At 36.8% G+C, this 16,755-nt stretch overlaps 2 pseudogenes; one reads left to right on the top strand and one right to left on the bottom strand.

Moving 5' to 3' along the window:
- Positions 1 to 5,785: 5,785 nt before the first annotated feature.
- On the top strand, positions 5,786 to 10,286 carry LOC104586106 (expansin-A1-like; annotated as a pseudogene).
- A 2,488-nt stretch (positions 10,287 to 12,774) lies between these two features.
- Positions 12,775 to 14,298, bottom strand: LOC104586107 (alkane hydroxylase MAH1 pseudogene; annotated as a pseudogene).
- Between the last annotated feature and the right edge of the window lie 2,457 nt (positions 14,299 to 16,755).

Consider the following 16,755-nt stretch of genomic DNA (forward strand, 5'->3'; position numbering starts at 1 on the left):
CCTACAGTGCCCACACAAATAAAACGCATTCTTTGTGTTGATGCAACGTGGTTTTATGCCACAGCCATCATTTTGGAATCGTACTTTTGAATAAGGTTTGACTGAACACGAATGCTGTTCGACTGGCTGTGGAACCAATGATAAAATTCCACGTCATTAATAAAATATAGGGAAAAATACGAATACACACGATGTAGAATTCTGAATTCCAGCCACCCCTACAGCTAGCCCTCTTCCCCCTATAAATCACATCCTGCCCGTGAATTTGACATCAATTCACGGTCAGGATGCATTCCCCCTGTATTTCGTGGCAAACTCTGAACTGGACTGATCCGTACTTCTCCCTAAAATATATGGTCTCGCACTAATCACATTACAGACGTGGAATCTCGTCATCGGTTTCACAGCTATCCGAACAAACGTCCCGTTCAATTCATCCGAATTCCGTACTTTTACTTCTCACCCTCTAAACATTATGCCACATCAATCATTCTACACCCTATCTCATTCCCTTTTTAACATATCAAATCAGCGCCTCACATCCTTTCAAATAAATAATAAAAATTTCAATTATTTGATAAAGGCATATAAAAATATATAAATTATTCTTGCGTTTCTAACGGATAAAGGGCAATTTTTTGTCCTTTATATCAATAAAAAATAATATTTTATATAATAACTAAAATAGGATAGTTGGTTTTTTGAAAAATATAAAAAAAGGGCATTGTCACTCGTCTTCCTCCTCTGCCCTGTATTCGTGGCAGGTTAAGGTCATCGATGGCAACTAAGACCCGATCCTCATGAGAAACCATATTAGGTAAAATCATAGGTGGCACAGTGGAATGTCTTCTTGCTTTTTTAGTTAAAGTGACGTCAACAACCTCAAATCCCAGCCAACCTTAAACCATAATTCTCTCTTTGTAAAACTTATTTCTGTTACTATAATGGTTCCAGTTGCTTTAGTGGAGACTACAACAAAGCAAAAGAAATTCATTTACAAGTCAAGTGGTCGTGCTTCTACTGCCTAACTTGCCCAAGTTCGTCTTCGCCTTCCTCGGCGCATCTACACTTTGTCTGAGATTGCCAAACAAACCAAAGACTCGAATGTAGCCACCGATTTGCTTTTTGGGACATAAAGAGCATTTCTGATTATAACTTGATCGGAATCTTATGATCCATTCACATGAATACAAAGATAGAAACTGAGGAGGAAGATGAGCAACAGTGCCCTTTCTTGATATTTTTCCAAAAAAGCTACCCTACTTTACTTATTATATAATTTATTGATATTAAGGGCAAAACGTTGCCCTTATTTGCTAGAATCCCATTATTCTTTACATAAAATTTAAAATATTATTAAATTAAACATGTAGTACATAAAGCTTATATACTACCATATCCTATACTTGTCCATACGTATTATAAAATCCCAAAACCCCTTCTTGCCCAAAACTTGTCCTTTAAGAAGGATCTTTAGGAAATATTCTCTCTGTGATTAGCTATCCAAGGTATGACTAGGAATGGCAATGGGGCGGGGCGGGGATGGGGAGTCTCTCCCCATCCCCGTCCTTGCGAAAATCCCCATCCCCGTCCTCGTCCCCATCCCTGTTAATGGGGACAAGGTTATCCCCATCCCCATCCCCACGGGGATCCCTATCCCTGTGGGGATCCCCATTCCCTGTGATTCTTTATAATGCTAACCATCTTGTTTTTGTTTTTTATTTTATTTAAAAAAATAAAAATAAAATAATTTAACATTTACAATTCGTATTAGAAAATATTCAACCATATTTTTAAAAATATTAATATATAGATGTATGTTTACATATTTACATATATAACGTACGCATACATATATACATATATATTAGTGGGGATCCCACAAAGCGGAGATCGGGGCCCCAACGGGGCGGGGAATGCTCTCCTCATCCCCACCCGTCCCCACTAACGGGGATGAAAATTTCCCCATCCCCGTCCCCGTGGGGGAAAATCATCCCCATCCTTGCCCCGTTTAGGGCGGATCCCCACGGGGATTGGGGAAATGGGAAAAATTGCCATCCCTAGGTATGACTTGAAAATGGGAGGGAATGAAGCAATTAAGAGTAAAAAACAAATTTTTTATATAAAAAGAATAATAATATCATAAAAGAAAAGAAATCATTTTCTCAAAAAGGAAAGGAGAGATTCATATAACATATACTACTCCTCAAAAGAATTGACAAGGTTTGAACAAATGTGCTCAAGTTCATGAGGTATACAGTCATCCCCTTACATGACTCAGGGCTTCAATAATATACCTGAGCATCTTAAATTATTACATTTTGTGCTTAAAGCTGAGTTTGGAAGGAGTGTACAAAAGTAACTATGTAGAGTGCAAAACCTTATATTTTGTATGTATTTACGCTATATATATTTGCATTTATACTCTTTCCAAATTGAGCCTAATGTTTCAAGAGGAATTTATAATGTGATATCACTCCTTTCTCCTTTGGCACACCATTTCTCCTTAATTATGTGCTTTTGCAGCAAATAAGTCCGATCAAATCTAATTTGATCCGGTAAGAGTCGGATTTGGATACCTCCCTTGATCATGAAAAATCGAATCAAATAAAAAAAGTCAATTTCTTTAATTAACGGATCCAGTTAGAATAAATCTCAATCCGATGCACCACGACCCAATCTAATCCTTTAGTTATATATATATATATATTATATATTATAATATAGTATTATATTATATAAATAATATACCCTTTACCCTATCTGATAAGATCCAATTGCAGCCTTACTTTGATGATCTAAATTCTTAATAATATCAAATAAGGAAGGAGATGCATTACTGTTCAAATAAGAATGAGATGTGAAGTTATAAATATTAATTTAAGCAGTATTAATCATAATAAAGAGGAAAAATGACTACAAAATGCTCTTGTGCCTTTATGAGAAATTGTTCCTATTTGGGAGCATATCTGTGTTGGGGGAACATTTATGCTCAAACCCATAATTACTAAAGCATTTTGTACCAATTACTATGCACAATAAGCTTTGTTGGGATTGAATATATTAATATGATCGATAATCTTATTTTCCAATTAATTACTTTGTTCCCATAGTACATGATTCTGCTTTCATTAGTAATCGTTATATTCTATTTCATGTTGAGTTAAGCATATTTGTTTCACATATGCGGCTGCTCATATATGATTATGTATTTCATGGTTTTTAAAAATGACCTAGAGATTGAACCGGTCAAGGGTCTGGTTATCGGGTTGAACGGTTTGACCGTTTGAACTAAACGATTGGTCCGTTTTGACAAAAAAATTAAATAAATAAAAATGATCAAAATCGTTCAAACGGTTCGAACGATTAATCGTCTGGTTCAATGGTTTATTGACCAAAATCAATGGTTTTGGGAAAAAATTTCGAGTTTGGGGAAAACCAAAATCGATCACCTAAGCAGTTCCCGATTTTTTCAGTCCGACCATCTGATCCGGTCTGGTTTTGAAAACCATGATGTATTCCTTCCATTGTGTTTTGATGAGAAAAGGCAAAAATTAAAATACAAGACAAGGGAAAAAATGCCTCACTCTAAAGAGTCATCCTTGATAGGGGAAGTAAATGTTCTCTCACCTTACTGAAAAAGCAAGTTTCAGCCAAGACTTAGCATTCACTTTTCCATTGGAGCTAATTATGGAAATATATCTTATTACCAACTGATAACTTTTCTATATGTTTACTTTCTCTCCACTTGATCATATATTTTCTCTTCTTTGTTTTGTGATGAGATTATGGTCATTTATCCCTCCCTTCCTTTTTGTTGATGGAGAAAGGGGGAAAAGTTTAGTATTGATTGAAAAATGATGCATTGTTACAAGAAAAACGAGGGAAGATATGCTAATGATAGAAAACATCTTCTCAAGCAAAAAATGGGGAGTTTTACTCCTATATGAAATTTGCAACAACCCTTATATGTTTTAGGGGGAGATAAAATGAGTAGTTCCCTACTTTGAACTTGATGGAGTATTCCCTAAGTGAGAATAATAATTCAAGGGGAGAATACTAATGCAATCACTTATATGATTGAAGGAGAGCTATAAATGGTTATATTATGCTTGGTTGTGACATTTGAGAAATCTAACCAGTTATTCTTTGCTCAAATTCCTAAATCTATTTATGTAAGTTTTAGCAACAAGTGTTCATCATCTAATATGGCTATTCTAGTGCTTGATGGTTATATCTATTACCTTAATTTCATAGTTGTGCATAGAATATTAAATCTTATTGATTGGTGTAAATGAGTAATGCATCCATCAACTGAATGTTATATTTACACTTGATTAGTTTGGTAGCAAAATCATTTGAAGATTTTAATGTATACTCTCAATGTAAACCTATTATTGTTATCATTTTTATATGGTTTGTCATCATCAAAAGAAGAAGAATGTTGACCCTATGTATTTGGATGACAACAAACTCATTGAGGGTACTAATCGTTTGAAAAGTAAATGTGCAGTTGCAATGAAACTTTTTCAATTGAGCTTAACAAAGATGAAAAAGAAATTATTTATATGAAACTAAGAAGGAAACTGATAATCCTTATTTGATCTTAACAATGATGAAAAAAATTCATTTATATGAGGTAAAGAAGAGAAACCGGTTCTTACGATGTAATGAAGATACTCAAGGCTCTTCAAAGAAGATGATGATTCAAATGATAAAATGAAGACATCAAGCACCATCTACAAAGGAAGATTTTATACCAAAGGAAGAAGAAAAAGAAGACATCAACAAGCACCAAATTACTTAGGCCCGGTTTGGCGCATCTTTCCGTGTACTCTACCGGCTATTTACAAGCTTGACAGACTACGATTCGGTCTTTCCCCATTTGGTTCATGGTAGATCTAGCCACCAAAAGTCGACGTGCTGAAAAGACGCGAGAAGCCCAAAACGAGCGATTCAGGAAGCTCCAAATAGAGCTTTTGCGTTTTTTCTATTTGTCTTCGCGCAAAAAGACACCTTAGCCAAACGGGCTTCAGGCTGCTTAGATCTTAATGCAAAAGCTCAAGGCGTCTTTTAACTGCTAGAGCTACCAAAAGATCTTCCCAAAAAGACTTGCAAAATGGCCCCTTAATTTATTTTCATCTTGTTAGGACTTGATAGACTAGATACAAGGTATACAACATGGGCTTAAATGAAATCATACTCGGTTAACTAACCTTAGAAACCAATGGTTAAAGTCTGGTTTGGTTCTTGGCCTTTTCCTAGATTTTAATTGAGTTAAGAATGTGAAAAATCATGTTTAGAAAGAGATTGATTCTCAAGCCTTTGGAATGAAAATCTATAAATGCTATAAGGTTAAAATTGTTAAAGTAGTAAACTATCAAAAGAAAGTATTAAGACTATTTTCCATAGGAAAATGTTGTAAATAGTGCATGTAGTCAACTACCTAAAACCTATAGACAATTACCCTTGACATAAGAGAGCAAAGTCACTCTATAGTAGATTACCTATGAACCTATAGTCAACTATCCTTGACAACATTGACTTGGGACATTGTAGTCAATTGATAATTTGTATTAGTCAACCGAAACATGAAGAAAAACTTTTCATATGATCTCTATTCAACTGTTTGAAATTTGATGTCTCTATCCTCCTTGGAAATTCAAAGAAGTTGGAAAATATTTTAAAATTGTACCAATAGAGGATTAATGAGCTCCAACGTTCAAATAATAGTAAAAAACGACTATATTCTTTAGCATATAAAGTTGTATAAGAAGAGGAAGAAATGTGTGAAAAGCATGTGAAGATGGATGGGTTTTGCAAGAAAACCAAAGGGATTCATGTGCTTCCATGAGTTTAATTCTTTTGTGCTTCCCTTGGGTTGGAATGTGACAACCCTAGAGCTTTTGAGAGAGTTTGTCACATTTAATCCCTTATTCTCCATAGTATTGTCTTGTATTTGGGCTAGTTTTTGAATTGTATCTGTTCTATCAGTCTATTGAGGGGACATTCATGTATCTGAGCTTCAATGTAATATCTGATGCAAACGAGCAGTACTCAAGGATGAGAACACTAGTAGAGGTTTTGATCGAGACCTAAAATTCCAATCAGGATTTGGTAGAGACCATGAAGATCTACTACTTTAGGTTGGGCAAGCACCCATAAGTTTTGCTGAGTTTGAGTAGCACTCAGAAGCCCATCCAAGGCTATAGAGCCTTGAAAAACCTTCACGGTTATAAAGGCTTTGCTGATGCTCGTGAAGTCCAATTGCTTTTTTAATAGAAATCCTTAAAGGATATTTGATGTAATAGACATAGGCAAGCTTTCTACCAAACCTCTATAAAAATATGTGTACATTGTCTTTTCTTCTTTCTTTGTGCTTTAATTTATTCTTGCTCTTTAATTTGCACAAAGAACGTACTTGCAAATACCATCTTACCATCTTGCTCATAAGGCTCAGTTTGGAAAAACTATAACTACAAATATGTACAGTACAAATATATATAAAATAATACAGAATACAAGGTTTTGCACTCTACTATTTGTATTTGTATTCCTTCCAAATTGAGCCTAAGGCTGTGTTTGGTTGCAATGCAAATGCAAATATGTACATTACATATTTACCCATTTTTCGGTTCATGAATGCAAACACGGTTCACATTTTAAACCAGTTTTGCATTGATCTTGTTTGTTTGAAGTCGGTGCAAAAGTGTGGGCCCATCATTAAATGCTCCAACTATCTTATATTCCAATGCATTAATTTTGGTCAAAAAGTTAATTATCAAAAGAACAAAATTGTATCAAAAAAATATGTACAATAATGTTCTCTTTTCAGAGTAAAAAACTGTCAAAAAATACATTTTTGCTCTGATAATCATTACTTTTTTACATTTCAAACAATCACTCGCAAACACAAACCAGGGTACATAAATACACCGGTTTAGCGTTTGTATCGCAAACAAACAGAGCCTAAGTTGCAAATTTATTGTTTCTTATGTTTACCTGTTGCAGTTTTTTTATTCTATTGCTCATCTACTGCACATACTTGCAGTCGTTACTTCATCATCTTGTTCATTTACATTTTAGCTACAAATTATTTGTTGTTGTTAGTTGAAGTTGTTGTTCATTCACTTTCTTCAACTGTAACATTGAACAAATGCACACACTCAGCCTTCATTTTGCTACACTCGGTTCTAACCATTCAAGGAAGCCTAGAGATTTCTTGGTTTTGGGAAAAGTTTTAAGTTATACCCTAGTCACCCCCTCTTGGGTTTAGCAAACTAGGTAACAAGAAGTCATTGTTCAAGGGCACTTTACCATTATGCCAAAAGCTCAACCTAATGGTGAAGGCCAAGCAGTAAACCCTTGTAGTAGGTGGGGATGTTAATCCCTTTGAGTTCCTAAGGGATGACACTGACCCTTATAAGACCAATAGTCTCCCCCTCAGCGTTACTCGGGGGACTCAAACGTACAACGTTGCTTTGATACCAAGTCATTGTTCGATGACACTTTACCATTATGCCAAAAGCTTGAGTTGATGGTGAAGGCATAGCATTAATCCCTTATTGTGGGTGGGGATGTTAGGCCCCTTGTGTCCTTAAGGGATAATGCTGACCCCTATAAGGCCAACAAGACTTGAGAGAAACTCACAAAAACATACCAAGTGGCACATGAAATATTGACTTTCATTCATAGTAATTTCATTTTACATTTTTCTATTAGAGCTTAGGGCACAAATTGTATAATAATTCAGTCCAATCACGTATAAATTGAAGTTTCATGCATGTGCTTTTCAAATACTTTTTGTAATAATGGCTTAGTCAATGTGTTTGTCACATTATCTACTAATGCTAGACCTATTCACGAATCAGATTTTGGTCTTAGTTTTAGATTGTATAATTTTGGGCATGAGCTTTAGGTTGGGCCCATCCAAAGTTTGGAAAAAGAAAAGATAAGCCCAAGCCTAACCCATAATGAACATGTTTAGCTTATGCTACCTTCTATATTTAAATGTCTCATCTTCCCCCAATTCCTCAAATGATGTGATATTTCCTCTCAATGTGTTTTGACTTTGAGTGTACTTTTGATTCTTTAACTTGAGCTATAGTCCATGTGCTATCACACAATTAGGGGTGTACAATCGATTGGTTTGGCTCGGTTCGATTAGGTTCAAACCAAGGACCTAACCGACTATTGGTTTTCACATTTCCTATAACCGAATTATATTATCGAACCAAATTATATTTTAGAACCAAACCAACCCTAACCGAATTTGACTCGATTTGGTTTAGTTGACCCTGGTTCCACATAAATGGCAAGCATTTAGTAAGTGTTATTAATGAAAAATTAAAACGGCCCCAAAAGTCAATGGTTTTAATTAATTAATTATTAACTATTACTAATTAAAAGTTAGAATGACCCCAAAGCCCAATGGTTTTAATTAATTTTCTATTATTAATTAAAGGGTAAAATACAAAAATCTCCCCTATAGTTCATTTTAGCAAAAACCTCCCCTCTATTTTTGACAAAATTAACAAATACCTCCCTTCCATCAATGACCAAGACGGAAAACGTTAAAGAGATGACCACTTTTTCAAAATACCTATTTTACCCTTTCTTGAACATTGTTCATCTTCTTCCTCACAACGCAAAACGTAGAATGGCGGTGCACTCTCTCTTCTTTAATTTCCCTTTGATTCTCTCTCTCCCCACCAACACAAAATAGCACTATTCATCATCCCCCCCCCCCTCTCTCTCATTCTTAAATCTTCATTAATGGCATCTCTGTGTCTCCTCTTGCTCTCTCTTTCTTCTTTTCTTTGTCTGAGGCTTCCACACCAGACACAAAGATGTCATTGATGAAGATTGAGGAATGTGTGTGTGAGAGAGAGAGATGAGGAACATTCTCTTCACACGGCAATACTTCCCTTCTTTTCACCGTGTGTTCCTCTCTTTGTTTTTTTGGTTTTTATAAAGAACCCAAGGCGTACCTTAGCTAGAAAACTAGCTATTTCGACATTCTCTTTTGATTGTTGTTTTTCCTCTTTGCAGGAGGGGTTGCGGCTATGGAAACCTCTATAACCAGGGTTACGGGACTAGTACTGCATCTCTGAGTAACACTCTGTTCAATAATGGCCCGAGTTGTGGGGCTTGTTTTGAGATTAGGTGTGTGAACGACCCAAAGTGGTGCCTGCTTGGCTCCATTGTCGTCACAACAACTAATTTCTGCCCACCCAACAATGCCCTTCCTAACAATGCAGGGGGTTGGTGTAACCCTCCCCAGCACCATTTTGATCTCTCTCAGCTTGTCTTCCAACACATTGCTCAGTACAGAGTTGGGATTGTTCTAGTGGCTTATAGAAGGTAATTTTGTACTTCCTTGGTCCTCTATTTAGCTTAGTGTACCTTAAGCTATGTTTGGTTTGACAAAAAGTTGAGGGAATTTGTTAATCTCTCTCACTTTCTATCAAAAAACCAAATACAGCCTCCGGTCCTGCTCTTCTCTCTCTCTCTGTAGTTTATTTTTCTAGGCTTAATGCTTTCTGAATGTTCATGCTTGTCTTTGTGATTTTTGTGGATGTTCATATATGGGTGGGGGAGGGGGGGTGGTTCCCTTCTCTCCCCACGCCAAGAAATAGAATCTTGATGATAGATATGCTCTTCTTTTGTGGGTCTTTGAAAGGTTCCTTGCACAAAGAGGGGGGAATCAGGTTCACCATCAATGGCCATTCATACTTCAATCTAGTCCTCATAACCAATGTCAGAGGTGCTGTGAAGGGATCTGCTCCTCACAAATGGGCGCCTCACATGCACATTCACCGTGCATTGGAAACATCTCCCGTGAATAATAACAAATAAGTACGGGAGATGTTCTCATAGGATGTACGTGTGTGGCGCCAGGTGTGAGGAGCAGATCCGGTCTCGGAGGTGCTGGTGATGTGCATGCTGTCTCCATCAAGGGGTCAAGGACTGGGTGGCAACCAATGTCAAGGAGGTGGGGCCAAAATTGGCAGAGCAACAATTACCTCAATGGTCAGAGCCTGTCTTTCAAGGTCACCACTCACCACCGGTGATGGGCGTAGCGTAGTCTCCTACAATGTTGCCCCTGCTGGCTGGTCCTTCGGCCAGACCTTTAGTGGAGGGCAGTTCTGCTAGAGAGACCATCCCTGACCCCTACAGCTACACTTGGTTGTGGGGGGTAGGATATACAGACATACCCAATGAAAGGTTGTTTGGTAGGTGTATCGGTAATTAATTCGTTGTTGGGCCAAAGTGAGAAGGGCCTATTTTAAAATTGCCCTTGTCATTTTAATTTGATTGTGGGGTTTCTACTTTTCATTTTGCCGTTTTGCACTGTGAGGAAGATGATGAACAGTGTTCGAGAAAGGGTAAAATAGGTATTTTGAAAAAAATGATTATCTCTTTAACATTTTCGTCTTGGTTATTGACGGAAGGGAGATATTTGTTAATTTTGTTAAAAATAAAGGGGAGGTTTTTGCTAAAATAAAATTATTGGGGAGGTTTTTATGATTGTCAAAAACTTCAAGGGAGGTTTTTGTATTTTACCCTTAATTAAAAGCTAAAATAGGCCCAAAGCTGTATGCCAATGGGGAACTGGCAAATTGGCCATTTTCAAAAGTAATTAATGATTAATGAATAATAAACAATTAATAATGAGTCTAGGTTTTAATTAACTATTATTAATTGTTCATTGGAAAATATAATTATTAATTAGCATAAAGTATTAAATAAAACATTAATGTTTAATATACTTAACTAAATAACAGCATTAGTTCAGTTTTTAGTTCGATTTGGTTGAAAATTTCAATCAAACCGAACTGAAACCGAAAACCGATTTTTTTTTAAATATAAACCGAACCAAACCAATAGCCGAATTAACTGAACCAAATTAGCTTATTCAATTTAGTTCGGTTAGGTTTTTGGTTTTCGATTTATCAACCAAATTTGAACAGCCCTACACACAACAAGGGGATGGGCAATATGCTAGTGGGAACTACTCCAAGATCATGGACAAACTTCTTTATCTGAAGAGTTTCCTTGGCAGCTACTTGTAGTAATGTATATTCCGCCTTGTTTACTACTCTTGAGCTCAAAAGAAAGATGAATTCATATGAAGACTTTCTATCATATGGATATAACTAGAACTCAACATTTGTATATTCAACCATCTTTAATTCTTGGGTAAATTACAGAAAGGTACCCTGTACTTTGGAGGAAGTGATAGATAGGGATCAATTGCAACATTTGAGTACCCTGAACTTTCAAAAATAGACACATAGGTCCATTCTGTCAGTTAAACATTACATAATGCCAAAAATACCCTTATCATGTATTTCTGAGATCATTCTCAAGTAATCGGACGTCTCCGCATGATGACGTTCTCACATAGGCAACAAATAATATATTCAAATTTTCTGATGATGACATTCTCTAGTGATGATTTTACCCCATAGAATGATGGACTCAAGTGTCTATTTTGAGAATTCAAGATACTCAAGTCTTGCATTTTAAAGTTCAGATACTTATCTATCACTACCCCAAAATATAGTTTACCTTTTTAAGTCTTTGAAGATATTTAAGTATGTATTCTATCACAACAGTCCAATGGCCATGTGGTGAGTAGACCTGTTCATGGGTCGGGTAGCCCGACGGCCCGGCCCGGCCCGGCCTGGCCCGCACCCCGGCCGGGCTTGGTCATATAATTAGGCCCGCGGGCCTGACTTCGAGCTTAACACAGTAAGCCCGACTGTGTTTCGGGCCGGGCTCGGGATTTGTCAAAAAAGCCCGGCCCGAGCCCGGCCCGGCCCGACTCAGTATTATATATTTTATAAAATATATAATATGTATTTTATATATTATATAAAATATATAAATAATATAATATTTATTAAAATATATATTTATAATTTAATATATATATATATATATATATTTTATTCTTTTCTTTATAATTTCAATCTATCTCTCTCTTTATTCAGCTGCTTCAACATTAATAATAATAATAATATAGGCTAAATTTCTGGGCTCGGGCCATAAAAAAATTTGTTAATACACAGTAAAAGCCCGGCCCGAGCCCGGCCCGGCCCATGAACAGGTCTAGTGGTGAGTTAGATTGATATGTATTGATGACGACCGTGATTGCCTAAGGGGCTGTGTGCCTGTCCACACTTTCAAACTCCATTTAAGCCCGGTGGGCTCTCATATTAAGGGGCGTGCTAAAAAAACGTATTAAAGGACCTCACCTAAAACTTGAACGTACGTATATTATTATTAATAATAATAATAATAATAATAATAATAATAATAATAATAATAATAATAATAATAATAAAGGATTGGAACTCCTAAGATCCCAAAAAGTTTTGTTAAATTTTCTTAAAAATTTGACAAAATATGACTACTAAAGGCACAAAAGCTGTCACTCCATGGATGAAGTTATTGCAAAACCATTGATACCCAAATATCTTCAAAATTAATAATAAATCCCATGTCTCATAGGAAAGTTAATGTCATGTGAAATAACCTGCAGTAACCAGTTATGACATGGAATCCCATCCGGTAAATATATATGCGAGCAATCTGCTATGAACTGAAGCTGTATGGGAGCAAATAATCAACTTTCTTGTTATTTTAAAAGTACTTATCCTGAGTACATATTAAGAAGAATATTAGTGTAACAGGCCATAGAATCAATCATGCATATCGCTGCTTGTAGGGAACGAACATACAATATTAATAATTAAATAAAACATATCACCAATTTACTCTTTCTTTTATATTGACCAAGAGCCCATTCTTCATATGAAGGACAAGAGATGGCTTTATGGAAACCGACTGACTGTCCAAGACTTGAACATGGAAGTTGTAGAGAAGAGCTGCAGCAGTCAACTTAATCTGGTTGATTGCTGTTTCCTTCCCTATGCAAGTTCTGGGCCCAAGACTGAAAGTGAAAAACTTGGACATCTGTTGATTGTCCAAGGTCCCATCTTCAGAAATCCATCTCTCTGGTTTGAACTCTGAACAATCGTCCCCCCAAACCCATGGCATCCTTGCAACAGCATAAAAGCAGAGTATGATCTGCATCCCGGGTCGAGTGATGCTTCCGTCAGGGAGGATTTCTTCTTTAACAGCTCCCTTGCTATTTAGAGGAAGCGGAGGATACAGCCGTAGTGATTCACAGACCGCTGCGTGCAAGTACGTTAAGGATCTGAGATCGTCTGAATCAAACACACATGGCCACTTGTTTCTGACCTTCTTCATGCAAGCAAGCCTTAATTCCTGCAAGATCTTTGCTTCCACATGAGGGTGTTTGGCAACCAGCCAAAAGAACCAACTGAGACCCGAAGCCGTTGTATCTCTTCCCGCGAAGATGAAGTTGAGCATGTTATCTCTAACAAACTTCTCACCACTCTTGGACAGATCATTTCTTTCTACTCTTTGAGATTTCAGGTACATATAGAGCAGATTATGTCCTTCTACTCCTTTAAGAATATCTTCTCTTGTTAGAGAAATGCTTTCTGACATCATAAGATCCAGAGTTTCCCATGCGTCGGCCAATTTCTTCTCTGTTCCAATCTTCAATAAACGCATGAATTTCCAAAGCGAGTTGGGCATTGCGAACCTATAAAGGGCAGCTTCAAGTGCATCATCCATGGCTTGGGCATACTTGTTGGGATGAAATTTCAAGGAAACACATTCTGGGTCTCTTCCAAATAAGATAATCATGATGGTATCGAATGTGAATCTCAGAAACAAATCTTGCAAATCAAACGTACACCCTTGCCTGGCCATATGAGCTACCAGAGGAACAAGCTTGTCCCCGATTACCTTCCTGTTCGTATCTGCAATGAAGCTTCGGAAGTCGTAAGACCTGAAACATGAGTGAGCTATCTTCCTCTGTTCTAACCACAACCCAAAATCTATGTTGAATATTCCATCGCCAAGGATGTCTAACTTCTCCTTGTAATCCGGGCCTTTAGGATAGTTGACGAAGTTGCTCTTGAGCATGTACTCGAGGTTGTTGGGATGGCAAGTCGCCAGGTACTCGAGTTTTGAGTAGATGGGACCCTTCAAGACGACGGAGCCGGTGCAATGCTTGAGGAAAACCTCCACTGACCATTCATTGACGTGGTGAATGTGATGCAGGAGGGAGGGGAACGAACCAAGCAATGGCCATTGGGTTAGAACTTCCTTCCTGTGTTGTATGTACCATATCATGGAGATGAAGAGAAGCAATACTAAGCTGAAAGCTTCATACCCTATGAATGACAACTCCATTGAATCTCTGCAGTTTTACTATTAGCTGCCTCAAAGCATAAAGCAGCACAAATGGGGGATATATTGCTTTAATTCGCAGGAAGGAGATACAGGACTCAGGAGGACTGTGCATGTACTGCTGTCATATATAAGCGGATCGGTACATGATGACAGCTAGTGGTATCTGATTTGCTTTTGTCCTGATTCCTGAAGTTGACGTCGAACCAGAACCACTGGGGTTGGCAGCACACAATAGGCTGATTTAATGTGCGGTTTCAACCGTCTTTAACTCATTAAGAAATGCATTAAGTTCATTGATTAGAAGACTGACACTTGAGGTTAGGGTTACAGATGAAATAAGATAACAGTGAGGAGTCTTAGACGTGGCTCATTAGTGATTATATATGGTTGCCGGCATGGTTGACATTCACAGAACTCTAGCTGGTTTAACTTCAGGATTTATTAGACAGCAGACCAATAATATTTGGTTGGGCGTTAATGCAGGCCTGCAGGGTGGAAAGGAAATAGATCAGCTTCGTTGTCAAGGCAGGGAATTAAATGCATGATCGGAAATTGATCGGTTCTGTCCAGGCGGAAAATCCGAGAAAGGTAGACTACTACTAGACGTGGACTTGACATATGCTTGGAAATTGATGGAGTCTGTAGATAATCTGTCCAACCCAACAACCTACCAACATAATCTCACACTGTAAATACATCTACACGGTGGGCAGGGGAGGAGTTAGAATTTTTTATTGAGGGGCCAAAACCTAGAAAATATGGATAAAGGGGCCAAAAGCTAAGAAACCTGGATAAAGGGATCAAAATATAAATATAAGTAGAATTTAAATAGATTTTGTAAGAATTTTGAAGACATAGGAGTTTCAGTTCCAGTCTAATGATGAGATGTACAATATTAGATCAAGTTGGTAGAGAATTGGAATAATGTGCTTTATTGGCAGAATGCTTGATGATGATAACCATAACTAATTTGGTTTGTTGAATGTTACTGTTCCATTAATAACCAAGATTCTTACAAAAAAAAAGCAATAAGTTATGGTCCAGAAACTCCTTTTCTTCATTGTCATGTAGAAGTATCAGTCTCTTTCTTCGAGGTAGCTATATTCACCCTCATTAGCAGGTAGAATCACTCTTTTGGCTTGCCTCATATATAGATCTAATGCAAGGCTTCTTGGGTGAAGGCTTCTTCACATCCTTATCTAGCCTCATCCCTCTTATTTCTCATCTTCTTAGTAGGGGGAGCCTGAGTCAGTTTCTTAATAGTTGTTGCCCTAGAGTGAGTAGACACAAAGTTTTTCCACTCTTGCACTTGAGCCACCCAGAATTCGTTAATAACTATTAGAGACCATGGTTTTTGAACCGTCGCTGACCGTTGGGCCTGGGAACCGTTTAGGCAACCGATTACGTTTTACCCCAAACTCAATCTCTGGCCAAAAAACATTGAATCAGTCAATGACCTGTTGACCTGGGCAGTAGAACCATTGACTCATCGACCCATTCAATGATTTTTGGTCGTTTTTTTTTTATTTTTAATTATTTTTTAATTTTTTTTTATCAGAATGGACCGTCCATTCAAACTAGAAGGTCAAACCATCGACCCAAAAACCAGTGGCCAAAACGGTTCTATTTCTGGGTCATTTTTTAAAACCATGTTAGAGACACAACCAGCCCGATGCTCATAAACAACTGGAAAAGTAGAAGAATTCAAGAAAGGTTTCTTTAGGCCTGGGACACTGGTGTGAATACATACCTGTTTCAAAATGTGAAGGATGAATTGATGGAAGAAACGATCAAGGCAATAGAAAGGAAACCACAAGCAAAGATGTTGCTTTAGCAAAATAAATAAAAGAAAGGAATTAGGCAACAAAGTAACTTGAATCGTCATCTATCACCCTAACAACGCCTTGGTAGCGAGTGGTTTATTGTTTGCACAATTCATCCTCGACGACCCCTAGCATAGTACATATCTTGTACAACTTCCTAGCCTTTGATCGAAAACCAAGCGCCAATGGAGTTAGCCCCCAACTTTGGAAAATGTTCAATTCACATATGTATATAAACATAAAATTAGTATTTACAAAACAATAGGGTGTAAATGGTATTCGAAAATCCGATTCCGAAATCCGATATTCGATATAGTCGAATCAAATTCGGATAATTTGAATATCTAATTGGTCAATTCAGAGATCTTATTCATACCAAATAGTTAATCAGATTCAAATTCAGATATGACCCAATTCAATTCGATAAATATCTGAATTCGACTTATTATTTCATTCTTGTATATAATATATAAAATATTTTATATAATTTATATATATAATATTTAAATTATTAAATAATTTATATATTTATGTATTTTATATCAATAAAATATATATTTTATATATTATTAATTATCTAAAATAATTAATTAATCAAATTCAAATCAAATAGAATATTTGAATATTTAATCGG

Source organism: Nelumbo nucifera, chromosome 1 (assembly GCF_055504915.1).
Source record: "Nelumbo nucifera cultivar China Antique chromosome 1, China Antique-T2T, whole genome shotgun sequence".
Classification (NCBI taxonomy): domain Eukaryota; kingdom Viridiplantae; phylum Streptophyta; class Magnoliopsida; order Proteales; family Nelumbonaceae; genus Nelumbo; species Nelumbo nucifera.